Here is an 18734-nt window from a genome sequence, read left to right as displayed (position 1 = left end):
CCAGGGGCCCCAAGCACAGGGCTGGGACCTGACTGCAGAGAATCCTTATATCGAAGGATGTACCCCCAACCGAAGTTGTCCCCTCCTCAAAGTTGCGCTGCCCTGATAGACCCAAGGGAGCCCTACAAACTGACATCAGCAACCTGGACTGGTGAGTTTTCTTTCCCAGGGAAAATGGCCAAAGGATGTGCCCAGGGGCCCCTGGCCCTGGGCTCGGACCTGACTGCAAAGAATCCTTATATCGAAGGATGGACCCCAGACTGAAGTTGTCCCCTCCTCATAGTTGCGCTGCCCTGATAGACCCAAGTGAGCCCTACAAACTGACATCAGCAACCTGGACTGGTGAGTTTTCTTTCCCAGGGAAAATGGCCAAAGGATGTGCCCAAGGGCCCCTTACCCCGGGCTGGGGCCTGACTGCGAAGAATCCTTATATCGAAGAATGGATCACAGACCGAAGTTGTCCCCTCCTCAAAGTTGTGCTGCCCTGATAGACCCAAGGGAGCCCTACAAAATGACATCAGCAACCTGGACTGGTGAGTTTTCTTTCCCAGGGAAAATGGATAAAGGTTGTGCCCAGGGGCCCCTTGCACTGGGCTCGGACCTGACTGCAAAGTATCCTTATATCAAAGGATGGTTCAGAGACCTAAGTTGTCGCCTCCTCAAATTTCTGCTTCCCAGATAGACCCAAGGGAGCCCCACAAACTGACATCAGCAACCTGGACTGGTGAATTTTCTTTCCCAGGGAAAATGGCCAAAGGATGTGCTCAGTGGTCTGTGGAACTGGGCTGGGGCCTAACTGCAAAAAATCCTTATATCGAAGGATGGATCGCAGACCGAAGTTGTCCCCTCCTCAAATTTCTGCTTCCCAGATAGACCCAAGGGAGCCCTACAAACTGACATCAGCAACCTGGACTGGTGAGTTTTCTTTCCCAGGGAAAATGGCCAAAGCATGTGCCCAGGGGCCCCTGGCGCTGTGCTCGGACCTGAATGCAAAGAATCCTTATATCGAAGGATGGACCCCAGACTGAAGTTGTCCCGTCCTCATAGTTGTGCTGCCCTGATAGACCCAAGGGAGCCCTACAAACTGACATCAGCAACCTGGACTGGTGAGTTTTCTTTCCCAGGGAAAATGGCCAAAGGATGTGCCCAGGGGCCCCTGGCACCGGGCTGGGGCCTGAATGCAAATAATCCTTATATCGAAGGATGGACCCCAGACTGAAGTTGTCCCCATCTCATAATTGTGCTGCCCTGATAGACCCAAGGGAGCCCTACAAAGTGACATCAGGAAACTGGACTGGTGAGTTTTCTTTCCCAGGGAAAATGGCCAAAGCATGTGCCCAGGGGCCCCAAGCACAGGGCTGGGACCTGACTGCAGAGAATCCTTATATCGATGTTTGGACCCCGAACCGAAGTTCTCCCCTCCTCAAAGTTGTGCTGCCCTGATAGACCCAAGGGAGGCCTACAAACTGACATCAGCAACCTGGACTGGTGAATTGTCTTTCCCAGGGATAATGGCCAAAGCATCTTCCCAGGGGCCCCTGACCCCGTGCTGGGGCCTGACTGCGAAGAATCCTTATATCGAAGGATGGATCGCAGACCGAAGTTGTGCCCTCCTCATAGTTCTGCTGCCCTGATAGACCCAAGGGAGCCCTACAAACTGACATCAGCAACCTGGACTGGTGAGTTTTCTTTCCCAGGGAAAATGGCCAAAGGATGTGCCCAGGGGCCCCTGGCACTGGGCTGGGACCTGAATGCAAATAATCCTTATATCGAAGGATGGATCGCAGACTGAAGTTGTCCCCATCTCAGACTTGTGCTGCCCAGATAGACCAAAGGGAGCCCTACAAACTGACATCAGGAACCTGGACTGGTGAATTTTCTTTCCCAGGGAAAATGGCCAAAGGATGTGCCCAGGGGCCCCTGGCCCTGGGCTCGGACCTGACTGCAAGGAATCCTTATATCGAAGTTTGAACCCCGAACCGAAGTTGTCCCCTCCTCAAAGTTGTGCTGCCCTGATAGACCCAAGGGAGCCCTACAAACTGACATCAGCAACCTGGACTGGTGAGTTTTCTTTCCCAGGGAAAATGGCCAAAGGATGTGCCCAGGGGCCCCTGGCCCTCGACTCGGACCTTACTGCAAAGTATCCTTATATTGAAGGATGGACCCCAGACCGAAGTTGTCCCCTCCTCAAAGTTGTGCTGCCCTGATAGACCCAAGGGAGCCTTACAAACTGACATCAGCAACCTGGACTGGTGAGTTTTCTTTCCCAGGGAAAATGGCCAAAGCATGTGCCCAGGGGCCCCTGGCACTGGGCTGGGGCCTGACTGCAAAAATCCTTATATCGAAGGATGGACCCCAGACCGAAGTTCTCCCCTCCTCAAAGTTGTGCTTCCCTGATAGACCCAAGGGAGCCCTACAAAGTGACATCAGCAACCTGGACTGGTGAGTTTTCTTTCCCAGGGAAAATGGCCAAAGGATGCCCCAAGGGCCCCTGGCACTGGGCTGGGGCCTGAATGCAAAGAATCCTTATATCGAAGGATGGTTCGCAGACCGAAGTTGTCCCCTCCTCAAATTTCTGCTTCCCAGATAGACCCAAGGGAGCCCTACAAACTGACATCAGCAACCTGGACTGGTGAGTTTTCTTTCCCAGGGAAAATGGCCAAAGGATGTGCCCAGGGGCCCCAGGCACTGGGCTCAGACCTGTATGCAAAAAATCCTTATATCAAAGGATGGACCCCAGACCGAAGTTGTCCCCTCCTCAAAGTTGTGCTGCCCTGATAGACCCAAGGGAGCCCTACAAACTGACATCAGGAACCTGGACTGGTGAGTTTTCTTTCCCAGGGAAAATGGCCAAAGCATGTGCCCAGGGGCCCCTGGCACAGGGCTGGGGCCTGAATGCAAATAATCCTTATATCGAAGGATGGATCGCAGACTGGAGTTGTCCGCATCTCATACTTGTGCTGCCCTGATAGACCCAAGGGAGCCCTACAAACTGACATCAGCAACCTGGACTGGTGAGTTTTCTTTCCCAGGGAAAATGGCCAAAGCATGTGCCCAGGGGCCCCAAGCACAGGGCTGGGACCTGACTGCAAAGAATCCTTATATCGAAGGATGTACCCCCAACCGAAGTTGTCCCCTCCTCAAAGTTGTGCTGCCCTGATAGACCCAAGGGAGCCCTACAAACTGACATCAGCAACCTGGACTGGTGAGTTTTCTTTCCCAGGGAAAATGGCCAAAGCATGTGCCCAGGGGCCCCTGGCCCTGGGCTCGGACCTGAATGCAAAGAATCATTATATCGAAGGATGGACCCCAGACTGAAGTTGTCCCCATCTCATAATTGTGCTGCCCTGATAGACCCAAGGGAGCCCTACAAAGTGACATCAGCAACCTGGACTGGTGAGTTTTCTTTCCCAGGGAAAATGGCCAAAGGATGTGCCCAGGGGCCCCTGGCACTGGGCTCGGACCTGACTGCAAAGTATCCTTATATCGAAGAATGGTTCGCAGACCAAAGTTGTCCCCTCCTCAAATTTCTGCTTCCCAGATAGACCAAAGGGAGCCCTACAAAGTGACATCAGAAACCTGGATTGCTGAGCTTTCTTTCCCAGGGAAAATGGCCAAAGCATGTGCCCAGAGGCCCCAAGCACAGGGCTGGGACCTGACTGCAGAGAATCCTTATATCGAAGTTTGGACCCCCAACTGAAGCTGTCCCCTCCTCAAAGTTGTGCTGCCCTGATAGACCCAAGGGAGCCCTACAAACTGACATCAGCAACCTGGACTGGTGAATTTTCTTTCCCAGGGAAAATGGCCAAAGCATGTGCCCAGGGGCCCCTGGCACAGGGCTGGGGCCTGAATGCAAATAATCCTTATATCGAAGGATGGATCGCAGACTGGAGTTGTCCGCATCTCATACTTGTGCTGCCCTGATAGACCCAAGGGAGCCCTACAAACTGACATCAGCAACCTGGACTGGTGAGTTTTCTTTCCCAGGGAAAATGGCCAAAGCATGTGCCCAGGGGTCCCAAGCACAGGGCTGGGACCTGACTGCAGAGAATCCTTATATCGAAGGATGTACCCCCAACCGAAGTTGTCCCCTCCTCAAAGTTGTGCTGCCCTGATAGACCCAAGGGAGCCCTACAAACTGACATCAGCAACCTGGACTGGTGAGTTTTCTTTCCCAGGGAAAATGGCCAAAGCATGTGCCCAGGGGCCCCTGGCCCTGGGCTCGGACCTGAATGCAAATAATCCTTATATCGAAGGATGGACCCCAGACTGAAGTTGTCCCCATCTCATAATTGTGCTGCCCTGATAGACCCAAGGGAGCCCTACAAACTGACATCAGCAACCTGGACTGGTGAGTTTTCTTTCCCAGGGAAAATGGCCAAAGGATGTGCCCAGGGGCCCCAGGCACTGGGCTCAGACCTGAATGCAAAAAATCCTTATATCGAAGAATGGATCGCAGACCGAAGTTGTCCCCTCCTCAAAGTTGTGCTGCCCTGATAGACCCAAGGGAGCCCTACAAAGTGACATCAGGAACCTGGACTGGTGAGTTTTCTTTCCCAGGGAAAATGGCCAAAGGATGTGCCATGGGGCCCCTGGCACCGGGCTGGGGCCTGAATGCAAATAATCCTTATATCGAAGGATGGATCGCAGACTGAAGTTGTCCCCTCCTCATAGTTGTGCTGCACTGATAGACCCAAGGGAGCCCTACAAAGTGACATCAGGAACCTGGACTGGTGAGTTTTCTTTCCCAGGGAAAATGGCCAAAGGATGTGCCCAGGGGCCCCAGGCACTGGGCTCAGACCTGAATGCAAAAAATCCTTATATCAAAGGATGGACCCCAGACCGAAGTTGTCCCCCCCTCAAAGTTGTGCTGCCCTGATAGACCCAAGGGAGCCCTACAAACTGACATCAGGAACCTGGACTGGTGAGTTTTCTTTCCCAGGGGAAATGGCCAAAGCATGTGCCCAGGGGCCACAAGCACGGGGCTGGGACCTGACTGCAGAGAATCCTTATATCGAAGTTTGGACCCCGAACCGAAGTTCTCCCCTCCTCAAAGTTGTGCTGCCCTGATAGACTCAAGGGAGCCCTACAAACTGACATCAGCAACCTGGACTGGTGAGTTTTCTTTCCCAGGGAAAATGGCCAAAGCATGTGCCCAGGGGCCCCTGGCACTGCGCTGGGGCCTGAATGCAAATAATCCTTATATCGAAGGATGGATCGCAGACTGAAGTTGTCCCCATCTCATACTTGTGCTGCCCTGATAGGCCCAAGGGAGCCCTACAAACTGACATCAGCAACCTGGACTGGTGAGTTTTCTTTCCCAGGGAAAATGGCCAAAGGATGTGCCCAGGGGCCCCAAGCACAGGGCTGGGACCTGACTGCAGAGAATCCTTATATCGAAGGATGTACCCCCAACCGAAGTTGTCCCCTCCTCAAAGTTGTGCTGCCCTGATAGACCCAAGGGAGCCCTACAAACTGACATCAGCAACCTGGACTGGTGAGTTTTCTTTCCCAGGGAAAATGGCCAAAGGATGTGCCCAGGGGCCCCTGGCAATGGGCTCAGACCTGAATGCAAAAAATCCTTATATCAAAGGATGGACCCCAGACCGAAGTTGTCCCCTCCTCAAAGTTGTGCTGCCCTGATAGACCCAAGGGAGCCCTACAAACTGACATCAGCAACCTGGACTGGTGAGTTTTCTTTCCCAGGGAAAATGGCCAAAGCATGTGCCCAGGGGCCCCTGGCACTGGGCTGGGGCCTGACTGCAAAAATCCTTATATCGAAGGATGGACCCCAGACCGAAATTCTCCCCTCCTCAAAGTTGTGCTTCCCTGATAGACCCAAGGCAGCCCTACAAAGTGACATCAGGAAACTGGACTGGTGAGTTTTCTTTCCCAGGGAAAATGGCCAAAGGATGTGCCATGGGGCCCCTGGCACTAGGCTGGGGCCTGAATGCAAATAATCCTTATATCGAAGGATGGATCGCAGACTGAAGTTGTCCCCTCCTCAAATTTCTGCTTCCCAGATAGACCGAAGGTAGGCCTAAAAAGTGACATCAGGAACCTGGATTGGTGAGCTTTCTTTCCCAGGGAAAATGGCCAAAGCATGTGCCCAGGGGCCCCAAGCACAGGGCTGGGACCTGACTGCAGAGAATCCTTATATCGAAGGATGTACCCCCAACCGAAGTTGTCCCCTCCTCAAAGTTGCGCTGCCCTGATAGACCCAAGGGAGCCCTACAAACTGACATCAGCAACCTGGACTGGTGAGTTTTCTTTCCCAGGGAAAATGGCCAAAGGATGTGCCATGGGGCCCCTGGCACCGGGCTGGGGCCTGAATGCAAATAATCCTTATATCGAAGGATGGATCGCAGACCGAAGTTGTTTCCATCTCATACTTGTGCTGCCCTGATAGACCCAAGGGTGCCCTACAAAGTGACATCAGGTACCTGGACTGATGAGTTTTCTTTCTCAGGGAAAATGGCCAAAGGATGTGCCCAGGGGCCCCTGGCACTGGGCTCGGACCTGACTGCAAAGTATCCTTATATCGAAGGATGGTTCGCAGACCAAAGTTGTCCCCTCCTCAAAGTTGTGCTGCCCTGATAGACCAAAGGGAGCCCTACAAAGTGACATCAGGAATCTGGACTGGTGAGTTTTCTTTCCCAGGGAAAATGGCCAAAGGATGTGCCCAGGGGCCCCAAGCACAGGGCTGGGACCTGACTGCAGAGAATCCTTATATCGAAGGATGTACCCCCAACCGAAGTTGTCCCCTCCTCAAAGTTGCGCTGCCCTGATAGACCCAAGGGAGCCCTACAAACTGACATCAGCAACCTGGACTGGTGAGTTTTCTTTCCCAGGGAAAATGGCCAAAGGATGTGCCCAGGGGCCCCTGGCCCTGGGCTCGGACCTGACTGCAAAGAATCCTTATATCGAAGGATGGACCCCAGACTGAAGTTGTCCCCTCCTCATAGTTGCGCTGCCCTGATAGACCCAAGTGAGCCCTACAAACTGACATCAGCAACCTGGACTGGTGAGTTTTCTTTCCCAGGGAAAATGGCCAAAGGATGTGCCCAAGGGCCCCTTACCCCGGGCTGGGGCCTGACTGCGAAGAATCCTTATATCGAAGAATGGATCACAGACCGAAGTTGTCCCCTCCTCAAAGTTGTGCTGCCCTGATAGACCCAAGGGAGCCCTACAAAATGACATCAGCAACCTGGACTGGTGAGTTTTCTTTCCCAGGGAAAATGGATAAAGGTTGTGCCCAGGGGCCCCTTGCACTGGGCTCGGACCTGACTGCAAAGTATCCTTATATCAAAGGATGGTTCAGAGACCTAAGTTGTCGCCTCCTCAAATTTCTGCTTCCCAGATAGACCCAAGGGAGCCCCACAAACTGACATCAGCAACCTGGACTGGTGAATTTTCTTTCCCAGGGAAAATGGCCAAAGGATGTGCTCAGTGGTCTGTGGAACTGGGCTGGGGCCTAACTGCAAAAAATCCTTATATCGAAGGATGGATCGCAGACCGAAGTTGTCCCCTCCTCAAATTTCTGCTTCCCAGATAGACCCAAGGGAGCCCTACAAACTGACATCAGCAACCTGGACTGGTGAGTTTTCTTTCCCAGGGAAAATGGCCAAAGCATGTGCCCAGGGGCCCCTGGCGCTGTGCTCGGACCTGAATGCAAAGAATCCTTATATCGAAGGATGGACCCCAGACTGAAGTTGTCCCGTCCTCATAGTTGTGCTGCCCTCTTAGACCCAAGGGAGCCCTACAAACTGACATCAGCAACCTGGACTGGTGAGTTTTCTTTCCCAGGGAAAATGGCCAAAGGATGTGCCCAGGGGCCCCTGGCACCGGGCTGGGGCCTGAATGCAAATAATCCTTATATCGAAGGATGGACCCCAGACTGAAGTTGTCCCCATCTCATAATTGTGCTGCCCTGATAGACCCAAGGGAGCCCTACAAAGTGACATCAGGAAACTGGACTGGTGAGTTTTCTTTCCCAGGGAAAATGGCCAAAGCATGTGCCCAGGGGCCCCAAGCACAGGGCTGGGACCTGACTGCAGAGAATCCTTATATCGATGTTTGGACCCCGAACCGAAGTTCTCCCCTCCTCAAAGTTGTGCTGCCCTGATAGACCCAAGGGAGGCCTACAAACTGACATCAGCAACCTGGACTGGTGAATTGTCTTTCCCAGGGATAATGGCCAAAGCATCTTCCCAGGGGCCCCTGACCCCGTGCTGGGGCCTGACTGCGAAGAATCCTTATATCGAAGGATGGATCGCAGACCGAAGTTGTGCCCTCCTCATAGTTCTGCTGCCCTGATAGACCCAAGGGAGCCCTACAAACTGACATCAGCAACCTGGACTGGTGAGTTTTCTTTCCCAGGGAAAATGGCCAAAGGATGTGCCCAGGGGCCCCTGGCACTGGGCTGGGGCCTGAATGCAAATAATCCTTATATCGAAGGATGGATCGCAGACTGAAGTTGTCCCCATCTCAGACTTGTGCTGCCCAGATAGACCAAAGGGAGCCCTACAAACTGACATCAGGAACCTGGACTGGTGAATTTTCTTTCCCAGGGAAAATGGCCAAAGGATGTGCCCAGGGGCCCCTGGCCCTGGGCTCGGACCTGACTGCAAGGAATCCTTATATCGAAGTTTGAACCCCGAACCGAAGTTGTCCCCTCCTCAAAGTTGTGCTGCCCTGATAGACCCAAGGGAGCCCTACAAACTGACATCAGCAACCTGGACTGGTGAGTTTTCTTTCCCAGGGAAAATGGCCAAAGGATGTGCCATGGGGCCCCTGGCACCGGGCTGGGGCCTGAATGCAAATAATCCTTATATCGAAGGATGGATCGCAGACCGAAGTTGTTCCCATCTCATACTTGTGCTGCCCTGATAGACCCAAGGGTGCCCTACAAAGTGACATCAGGTACCTGGACTGATGAGTTTTCTTTCCCAGGGAAAATGGCCAAAGGATGTGCCCAGGGGCCCCTGGCACTGGGCTCGGACCTGACTGCAAAGTATCCTTATATCGAAGGATGGTTCGCAGACCAAAGTTGTCCCCTCCTCAAAGTTGTGCTGCCCTGATAGACCAAAGGGAGCCCTACAAAGTGACATCAGGAATCTGGACTGGTGAGTTTTCTTTCCCAGGGAAAATGGCCAAAGGATGTGCCCAGGGGCCCCAAGCACAGGGCTGGGACCTGACTGCAGAGAATCCTTATATCGAAGGATGTACCCCCAACCGAAGTTGTCCCCTCCTCAAAGTTGCGCTGCCCTGATAGACCCAAGGGAGCCCTACAAACTGACATCAGCAACCTGGACTGGTGAGTTTTCTTTCCCAGGGAAAATGGCCAAAGGATGTGCCCAGGGGCCCCTGGCCCTGGGCTCGGACCTGACTGCAAAGAATCCTTATATCGAAGGATGGACCCCAGACTGAAGTTGTCCCCTCCTCATAGTTGCGCTGCCCTGATAGACCCAAGTGAGCCCTACAAACTGACATCAGCAACCTGGACTGGTGAGTTTTCTTTCCCAGGGAAAATGGCCAAAGGATGTGCCCAAGGGCCCCTTACCCCGGGCTGGGGCCTGACTGCGAAGAATCCTTATATCGAAGAATGGATCACAGACCGAAGTTGTCCCCTCCTCAAAGTTGTGCTGCCCTGATAGACCCAAGGGAGCCCTACAAAATGACATCAGCAACCTGGACTGGTGAGTTTTCTTTCCCAGGGAAAATGGATAAAGGTTGTGCCCAGGGGCCCCTTGCACTGGGCTCGGACCTGACTGCAAAGTATCCTTATATCAAAGGATGGTTCAGAGACCTAAGTTGTCGCCTCCTCAAATTTCTGCTTCCCAGATAGACCCAAGGGAGCCCCACAAACTGACATCAGCAACCTGGACTGGTGAATTTTCTTTCCCAGGGAAAATGGCCAAAGGATGTGCTCAGTGGTCTGTGGAACTGGGCTGGGGCCTAACTGCAAAAAATCCTTATATCGAAGGATGGATCGCAGACCGAAGTTGTCCCCTCCTCAAATTTCTGCTTCCCAGATAGACCCAAGGGAGCCCTACAAACTGACATCAGCAACCTGGACTGGTGAGTTTTCTTTCCCAGGGAAAATGGCCAAAGCATGTGCCCAGGGGCCCCTGGCCCTGGGCTCGGACCTGACTGCAAGGAATCCTTATATCGAAGTTTGAACCCCGAACCGAAGTTGTCCCCTCCTCAAAGTTGTGCTGCCCTGATAGACCCAAGGGAGCCCTACAAACTGACATCAGCAACCTGGACTGGTGAGTTTTCTTTCCCAGGGAAAATGGCCAAAGGATGTGCCCAGGGGCCCCTGGCCCTCGGCTCGGACCTTACTGCAAAGTATCCTTATATTGAAGGATGGACCCCAGACCGAAGTTGTCCCCTCCTCAAAGTTGTGCTGCCCTTATAGACCCAAGGGAGCCTTACAAAGTGACATCAGAAACCTGGATTGCTGAGCTTTCTTTCCCAGGGAAAATGGCCAAAGCATGTGCCCAGAGGCCCCAAGCACAGGGCTGGGACCTGACTGCAGAGAATCCTTATATCGAAGTTTGGACCCCCAACTGAAGCTGTCCCCTCCTCAAAGTTGTGCTGCCCTGATAGACCCAAGGGAGCCCTACAAACTGACATCAGCAACCTGGACTGGTGAATTTTCTTTCCCAGGGAAAATGGCCAAAGCATGTGCCCAGGGGCCCCTGGCACAGGGCTGGGGCCTGAATGCAAATAATCCTTATATCGAAGGATGGATCGCAGACTGGAGTTGTCCGCATCTCATACTTGTGCTGCCCTGATAGACCCAAGGGAGCCCTACAAACTGACATCAGCAACCTGGACTGGTGAGTTTTCTTTCCCAGGGAAAATGGCCAAAGCATGTGCCCAGGGGCCCCAAGCACAGGGCTGGGACCTGACTGCAGAGAATCCTTATATCGAAGGATGTACCCCCAACCGAAGTTGTCCCCTCCTCAAAGTTGTGCTGCCCTGATAGACCCAAGGGAGCCCTACAAACTGACATCAGCAACCTGGACTGGTGAGTTTTCTTTCCCAGGGAAAATGGCCAAAGCATGTGCCCAGGGGCCCCTGGCCCTGGGCTCGGACCTGAATGCAAATAATCCTTATATCGAAGGATGGACCCCAGACTGAAGTTGTCCCCATCTCATAATTGTGCTGCCCTGATAGACCCAAGGGAGCCCTACAAACTGACATCAGCAACCTGGACTGGTGAGTTTTCTTTCCCAGGGAAAATGGCCAAAGGATGTGCCCAGGGGCCCCAGGCACTGGGCTCAGACCTGAATGCAAAAAATCCTTATATCGAAGAATGGATCGCAGACCGAAGTTGTCCCCTCCTCAAAGTTGTGCTGCCCTGATAGACCCAAGGGAGCCCTACAAAGTGACATCAGGAACCTGGACTGGTGAGTTTTCTTTCCCAGGGAAAATGGCCAAAGGATGTGCCCAGGGGCCCCTGGCACTGGGCTGGGGCCTGAATGCAAATAATCCTTATATCGAAGGATGGATCGCAGACTGAAGTTGTCCCCTCCTCATAGTTGTGCTGCACTGATAGACCCAAGGGAGCCCTACAAAGTGACATCAGGAACCTGGACTGGTGAGTTTTCTTTCCCAGGGAAAATGGCCAAAGGATGTGCCCAGGGGCCCCAGGCACTGGGCTCAGACCTGAATGCAAAAATCCTTATATCAAAGGATGGACCCCAGACCGAAGTTGTCCCCCCCTCAAAGTTGTGCTGCCCTGATAGACCCAAGGGAGCCCTACAAACTGACATCAGGAACCTGGACTGGTGAGTTTTCTTTCCCAGGGGAAATGGCCAAAGCATGTGCCCAGGGGCCACAAGCACGGGGCTGGGACCTGACTGCAGAGAATCCTTATATCGAAGTTTGGACCCCGAACCGAAGTTCTCCCCTCCTCAAAGTTGTGCTGCCCTGATAGACTCAAGGGAGCCCTACAAACTGACATCAGCAACCTGGACTGGTGAATTGTCTTGCCCAGGGATAATGGGCAAAGCATCTTCCCAGAGGCCCCTGACCCCGTGCTGGGGCCTGACTGCGAAGAATCCTTATATCGAAGAATGGATCGCAGACCGAAGTTGTCCCCTCCTCAAAGTTGTGCTGCCCTGATAGACCCAAGGGAGCCCTACAAACTGACATCAGCAACCTGGACTGGTGAGTTTTCTTTCCCAGGGAAAATGGCCAAAGCATGTGCCCAGGGGCCCCTGGCACTGCGCTGGGGCCTGAATGCAAATAATCCTTATATCGAGGGATGGATCGCAGACTGAAGTTGTCCCCATCTCATACTTGTGCTGCCCTGATAGGCCCAAGGGAGCCCTACAAACTGACATCAGCAACCTGGACTGGTGAGTTTTCTTTCCCAGGGAAAATGGCCAAAGCATGTGCCCAGGGGCCCCAAGCACAAGGCTGGGACCTGACTGCAGAGAATCCTTATATCGAAGGATGTACCCCCAACCGAAGTTGTCCCCTCCTCAAAGTTGTGCTGCCCTGATAGACCCAAGGGAGCCCTACAAACTGACATCAGCAACCTGGACTGGTGAGTTTTCTTTCCCAGGGAAAATGGCCAAAGCATGTGCCCAGGGGCCCCTGGCCCTGGGCTCGGACCTGAATGCAAAGAATCATTATATCGAAGGATGGACCCCAGACTGAAGTTGTCCCCATCTCATAATTGTGCTGCCCTGATAGACCCAAGGGAGCCCTACAAACTGACATCAGCAACCTGGACTGGTGAGTTTTCTTTCCCAGGGAAAATGGCCAAAGGATGTGCCCAGGGGCCCCAGGCACTGGGCTCAGACCTGAATGCAAAAAATCCTTATATCGAAGAATGGATCGCAGACCGAAGTTGTCCCCTCCTCAAAGTTGTGCTGCCCTGATAGACCCAAGGGAGCCCTACAAAGTGACATCAGGAACCTGGACTGGTGAGTTTTCTTTCCCAGGGAAAATGGCCAAAGGATGTGCCATGGGGCCCCTGGCACCGGGCTGGGGCCTGAATGCAAATAATCCTTATATCGAAGGATGGATCGCAGACTGAAGTTGTCCCCTCCTCATAGTTGTGCTGCACTGATAGACCCAAGGGAGCCCTACAAAGTGACATCAGGAACCTGGACTGGTGAGTTTTCTTTCCCAGGGAAAATGGCCAAAGGATGTGCCCAGGGGCCCCAGGCACTGGGCTCAGACCTGAATGCAAAAAATCCTTATATCAAAGGATGGACCCCAGACCGAAGTTGTCCCCCCCTCAAAGTTGTGCTTCCCTGATAGACCCAAGGGAGCCCTACAAACTGACATCAGGAACCTGGACTGGTGAGTTTTCTTTCCCAGGGGAAATGGCCAAAGCATGTGCCCAGGGGCCACAAGCACGGGGCTGGGACCTGACTGCAGAGAATCCTTATATCGAAGTTTGGACCCCGAACCGAAGTTCTCCCCTCCTCAAAGTTGTGCTGCCCTGATAGACTCAAGGGAGCCCTACAAACTGACATCAGCAACCTGGACTGGTGAATTGTCTTGCCCAGGGATAATGGGCAAAGCATCTTCCCAGAGGCCCCTGACCCCGTGCTGGGGCCTGACTGCGAAGAATCCTTATATCGAAGAATGGATCGCAGACCGAAGTTGTCCCCTCCTCAAAGTTGTGCTGCCCTGATAGACCCAAGGGAGCCCTACAAACTGACATCAGGAACCTGGACTGGTGAGTTTTCTTTCCCAGGGAAAATGGCCAAAGCATGTGCCCAGGGGCCCCTGGCACTGCGCTGGGGCCTGAATGCAAATAATCCTTATATCGAAGGATGGATCGCAGACTGAAGTTGTCCCCATCTCATACTTGTGCTGCCCTGATAGGCCCAAGGGAGCCCTACAAACTGACATCAGCAACCTGGACTGATGAGTTTTCTTTCCCAGGGAAAATGGCCAAAGGATGTGCCCAGGGGCCCCTGGCACTGGGATCGGACCTGACTGCAAAGTATCCTTATATCGAAGTTTGGACCCCCGACCGAAGTTGTTCCCTCCTCAAAGTTGTGCTGCCCTGATAGACCCAAGGGAGCCCTACAAACTGACATCAGGAACCTGGACTGGTGTATTTTCTTTCCCAGGGAAAATGGCCAAAGGATGTGCCCAGGGGCCCCTGGCCCTGGGCTCGGACCTGACTGCAAGGAATCCTTATATCGAAGTTTGGACCCCGAACCGAAGTTGTCCCCTCCTCAAAGTTGTGCTGCCCTGATAGACCCAAGGGAGCCCTACAAACTGACATCAGCAACCTGGACTGGTGAGTTTTCTTTCCCAGGGAAAATGGCCAAAGCATGTGCCCAGGGGCCCCTGGCCCTGGGCTCGGACCTTACTGCAAAGTATCCTTATATTGAAGGATGGACCCCAGACCGAAGTTGTCCCCTCCTCAAAGTTGTGCTGCCCTGATAGACCCAAGGGAGCCTTACAAACTGACATCAGCAACCTGGACTGGTGAGTTTTCTTTCCCAGGGAAAATGGCCAAAGCATGTGCCCAGGGGCCCCTGGCACTGGGCTGGGGCCTGAATGCAAATAATCCTTATATCAAAGGATGGACCCCAGACCGAAGTTGTCCCCTCCTCAAAGTTGTGCTGCCCTGATAGACCCAAGGGAGCCCTACAAACTGACATCAGCAACCTGGACTGGTGAGTTTTCTTTCCCAGGGAAAATGGCCAAAGCATGTGCCCAGGGGCCCCAAGCACAGGGCTGGGACCTGACTGCAGAGAATCCTTATATCGAAGTTTGGACCCCCAACCGAAGTTGTCCCCTCCTCAAAGTTGTGCTGCCCTGATAGACCCAAGGGAGCCCTACAAACTGACATCAGCAACCTGGACTGGTGAGTTTTCTTTCCCAGGGAAAATGGCCAAAGGATGTGCCATGGGGCCCCTGGCACCGGGCTGCGGCCTGAATGCAAATAATCCTTATATCGAAGGATGGATCGCAGACTGAAGTTGTTCCCATCTCATACTTGTGCTGCCCTGATAGACCCAAGGGTGCCCTACAAAGTGACATCAGGTACCTGGACTGATGAGTTTTCTTTCCCAGGGAAAATGGCCAAAGGATGTGCCCAGGGGCCCCTGGCACTGGGCTCGGACCTGACTGCAAAGTATCCTTATATCGAAGGATGGTTCGCAGACCAAAGTTGTCCCCTCCTCAAATTTCTGCTTCCCAGATAGACCCAAGGGAGCCCTACAAAGTGACATCAGGAATCTGGACTGGTGAGTTTTCTTTCCCAGGGAAAATGGCCAAAGCATGTGCCCAGGGGCCCCAAGCACAGGGCTGGGACCTGACTGCAGAGAATCCTTATATCGAAGGATGTACCCCCAACCGAAGTTGTCCCCTCCTCAAAGTTGTGCTGCCCTGATAGACCCAAGGGAGCCCTACAAACTGACATCAGCAACCTGGACTGGTGAGTTTTCTTTCCCAGGGAAAATGGCCAAAGGATGTGCCCAAGGGCCCCTGACCCCGGGCTTGGGCCTGACTGCGAAGAATCCTTATATCGAAGAATGGATCGCAGACCGAAGTTGTCCCCTCCTCAAAGTTGTGCTGCCCTGATAGACCCAAGGGAGCCCTACAAAGTGACATCAGGAACCTGGACTGGTGAGTTTTCTTTCCCAGGGAAAATGGATAAAGGATGTGCCCAGGGGCCCCTGGCACTGGGCTCGGACCTGACTGCAAAGTATCCTTATATCAAAGGATGGTTCGCAGACCTAAGTTGTCGCCTCCTCAAATTTCTGCTGCCCAGATAGACCCAAGGGAGCCCTACAAACTGACATCAGCAACCTGGACTGGTGAATTTTCTTTCCCAGGGAAAATGGCCAAAGGATGTGCTCAGTGGTCCGTGGCACTGGGCTGGGACCTGAATGCAAAAAATCCTTATATCGAAGGATGGATCGCAGACCAATGTTGTCCCCTCCCCAAATTTCTGCTTCCCAGATAGACCCAAGGGAGCCCTACAAACTGACATCAGCAACCTGGACTGGTGAGTTTTCTTTCCCAGGGAAAATGGCCAAAGGATGCCCCAAGGGCCCCTGGCACTGGTCTGGGGCCTGAATGCAAAGAATCCTTATATCGAAGGATGGTTCGCAGACCGAAGTTGTCCCCTCCTCAAATTTCTGCTTCCCAGATAGACCCAAGGGAGCCCTACAAACTGACATCAGCAACCTGGACTGGTGAATTTTCTTTCCCAGGGAAAATGGCCAAAGCATGTGCCCAGGGGCCCCAAGCACAGGGCTGGGACCTGAATGCAGAGAATCCTTATATCGAAGTTTGGACCCCCAACCGAAGTTGTCCCCTCCTCAAAGTTGTGCTGCCCTGATAGACCCAAGGGAGCCCTACAAAGTGACATCAGGAACCTGGACTGGTGAGTTTTCTTTCCCAGGGAAAATGGCCAAAGGATGTGCCCAGGGGCCCCTGGCCCTGGGCTCAGACCTGAATGCAAAAAATCCTTATATCAAAGGATGGACCCCAGACCGAAGTTGTCCCCTCCTCAAAGTTGTGCTGCCCTGATAGACCCAAGGGAGCCCTACAAACTGACATCAGCAACCTGGACTGGTGAGTTTTCTTTCCCAGGGAAAATGGCCAAAGCATGTGCCCAGGGGCCCCTGGCACAGGGCTGGGGCCTGAATGCAAATAATCCTTATATCGAAGGATGGATCGCAGACTGGAATTGTCCGCATCTCATACTTGTGCTGCCCTGATAGACCCAAGGGAGCCCTACAAACTGACATCAGCAACCTGGACTGGTGAGTTTTCTTTCCCAGGGAAAATGGCCAAAGCATGTGCCCAGGGGCCCCAAGCACAGGGCTGGGACCTGACTGCAGAGAATCCTTATATCGAAGTTTGGACCCCGAACCGAAGTTCTCCCCTCCTCAAAGTTGTGCTGCCCTGATAGACTCAAGGGAGCCCTACAAACTGACATCAGCAACCTGGACTGGTGAATTGTCTTTCCCAGGGATAATGGTCAAAGCATCTTCCCAGGGGCCCCTGACCCCGTGCTGGGGCCTGACTGCGAAGAATCCTTATATCGAAGAATGGATCGCAGACCGAAGTTGTCCCCTCCTCATAGTTCTGCTGCCCTGATAGACCCAAGGGAGCCCTACAAACTGACATCAGCAACCTGGACTGGTGAGTTTTCTTTCCCAGGGAAAATGGCCAAAGGATGTGCCCAGGGGCCCCTGGCACTGGGCTGGGGCCTGAATGCAAATAATCCTTATATCGAAGGATGGATCGCAGACTGAAGTTGTCCCCATCTCATACTTGTGCTGCCCTGATAGGCCCAAGGGAGCCCTACAAACTGACATCAGCAACCTGGACTGATGAGTTTTCTTTCCCAGGGAAAATGGCCAAAGGATGTGCCCAGGGGCCCCTGGCCCTGGCCTCGGACCTGACTGCAAAGTATCCTTATATCGAAATTTGGACCCCCAACCGAAGTTGTTCCCTCCTCAAAGTTGTGCTGCCCTGATAGACCCAAGGGAGCCTTACAAACTGACATCAGCAACCTGGACTGGTGAGTTTTCTTTCCCAGGGAAAATGGCCAAAGCATGTGCCCAGGGGCCCCTGGCACTGGGCTGGGGCCGGAATGCAAAAAATCCTTATATCGAAGGATGGACCCCAGACCGAAGTTGTTCCCTCCTCAAAGTTGTGCTGCCCTGATAGACCCAAGGGAGCCCTACAAAGTGACATCAGCAACCTGGACTGGTGAGTTTTCTTTCCCAGGGAAAATGGCCAAAGGATGTGCCCAGGGGCCCCTGGCACTGGGGTGGACCTGACTGCAAAAATCCTTATATCGAAGGATGGACCCCAGACCGAAGTTGTCCCCTCCTCAAAGTTGTGGTTCCCTGATAGACCCAAGGGAGCCCTACAAAGTGACATCAGGAAACTGGACTGGTGAATTTTCTTTCCCAGGGAAAATGGCCAAAGCATGTGCCCAGGGGCCCCTGGCACAGGGCTGGGGCCTGAATGCAAATAATCCTTATATCGAAGGATGGATCGCAGACTGGAGTTGTCCGCATCTCATACTTGTGCTGCCCTGATAGACCCAAGGGAGCCCTACAAACTGACATCAGCAACCTGGACTGGTGAGTTTTCTTTCCCAGGGAAAATGGCCAAAGCATGTGCCCAGGGGCCCCAAGCACAGGGCTGGGACCTGACTGCAGAGAATCCTTATATCGAAGTTTGGACCCCCAACCGAAGTTGTCCCCTCCTCAAAGTTGTGCTGCCCTGATAGACCCAAGGGAGCCCTACAAACTGACATCAGCAACCTGGACTGGTGAGTTTTCTTTCCCAGGGAAAATGGCCAAAGGATGTGCCATGGGGCCCCTGGCACCGGGCTGCGGCCTGAATGCAAATAATCCTTATATCGAAGGATGGATCGCAGACTGAAGTTGTTCCCATCTCATACTTGTGCTGCCCTGATAGACCCAAGGGTGCCCTACAAAGTGACATCAGGTACCTGGACTGATGAGTTTTCTTTCCCAGGGAAAATGGCCAAAGGATGTGCCCAGGGGCCCCTGGCACTGGGCTCGGACCTGACTGCAAAGTATCCTTATATCGAAGGATGGTTCGCAGACCAAAGTTGTCCCCTCCTCAAATTTCTGCTTCCCAGATAGACCCAAGGGAGCCCTACAAAGTGACATCAGGAATCTGGACTGGTGAGTTTTCTTTCCCAGGGAAAATGGCCAAAGCATGTGCCCAGGGGCCCCAAGCACAGGGCT

This window comes from Lonchura striata, chromosome 11 (genome assembly GCF_046129695.1).
Source record: "Lonchura striata isolate bLonStr1 chromosome 11, bLonStr1.mat, whole genome shotgun sequence".
Lineage (NCBI taxonomy): Eukaryota > Metazoa > Chordata > Aves > Passeriformes > Estrildidae > Lonchura > Lonchura striata.
The sequence above is the reverse complement of the archived record's forward strand: the minus strand, read 5'-3'. Positions refer to the sequence as shown.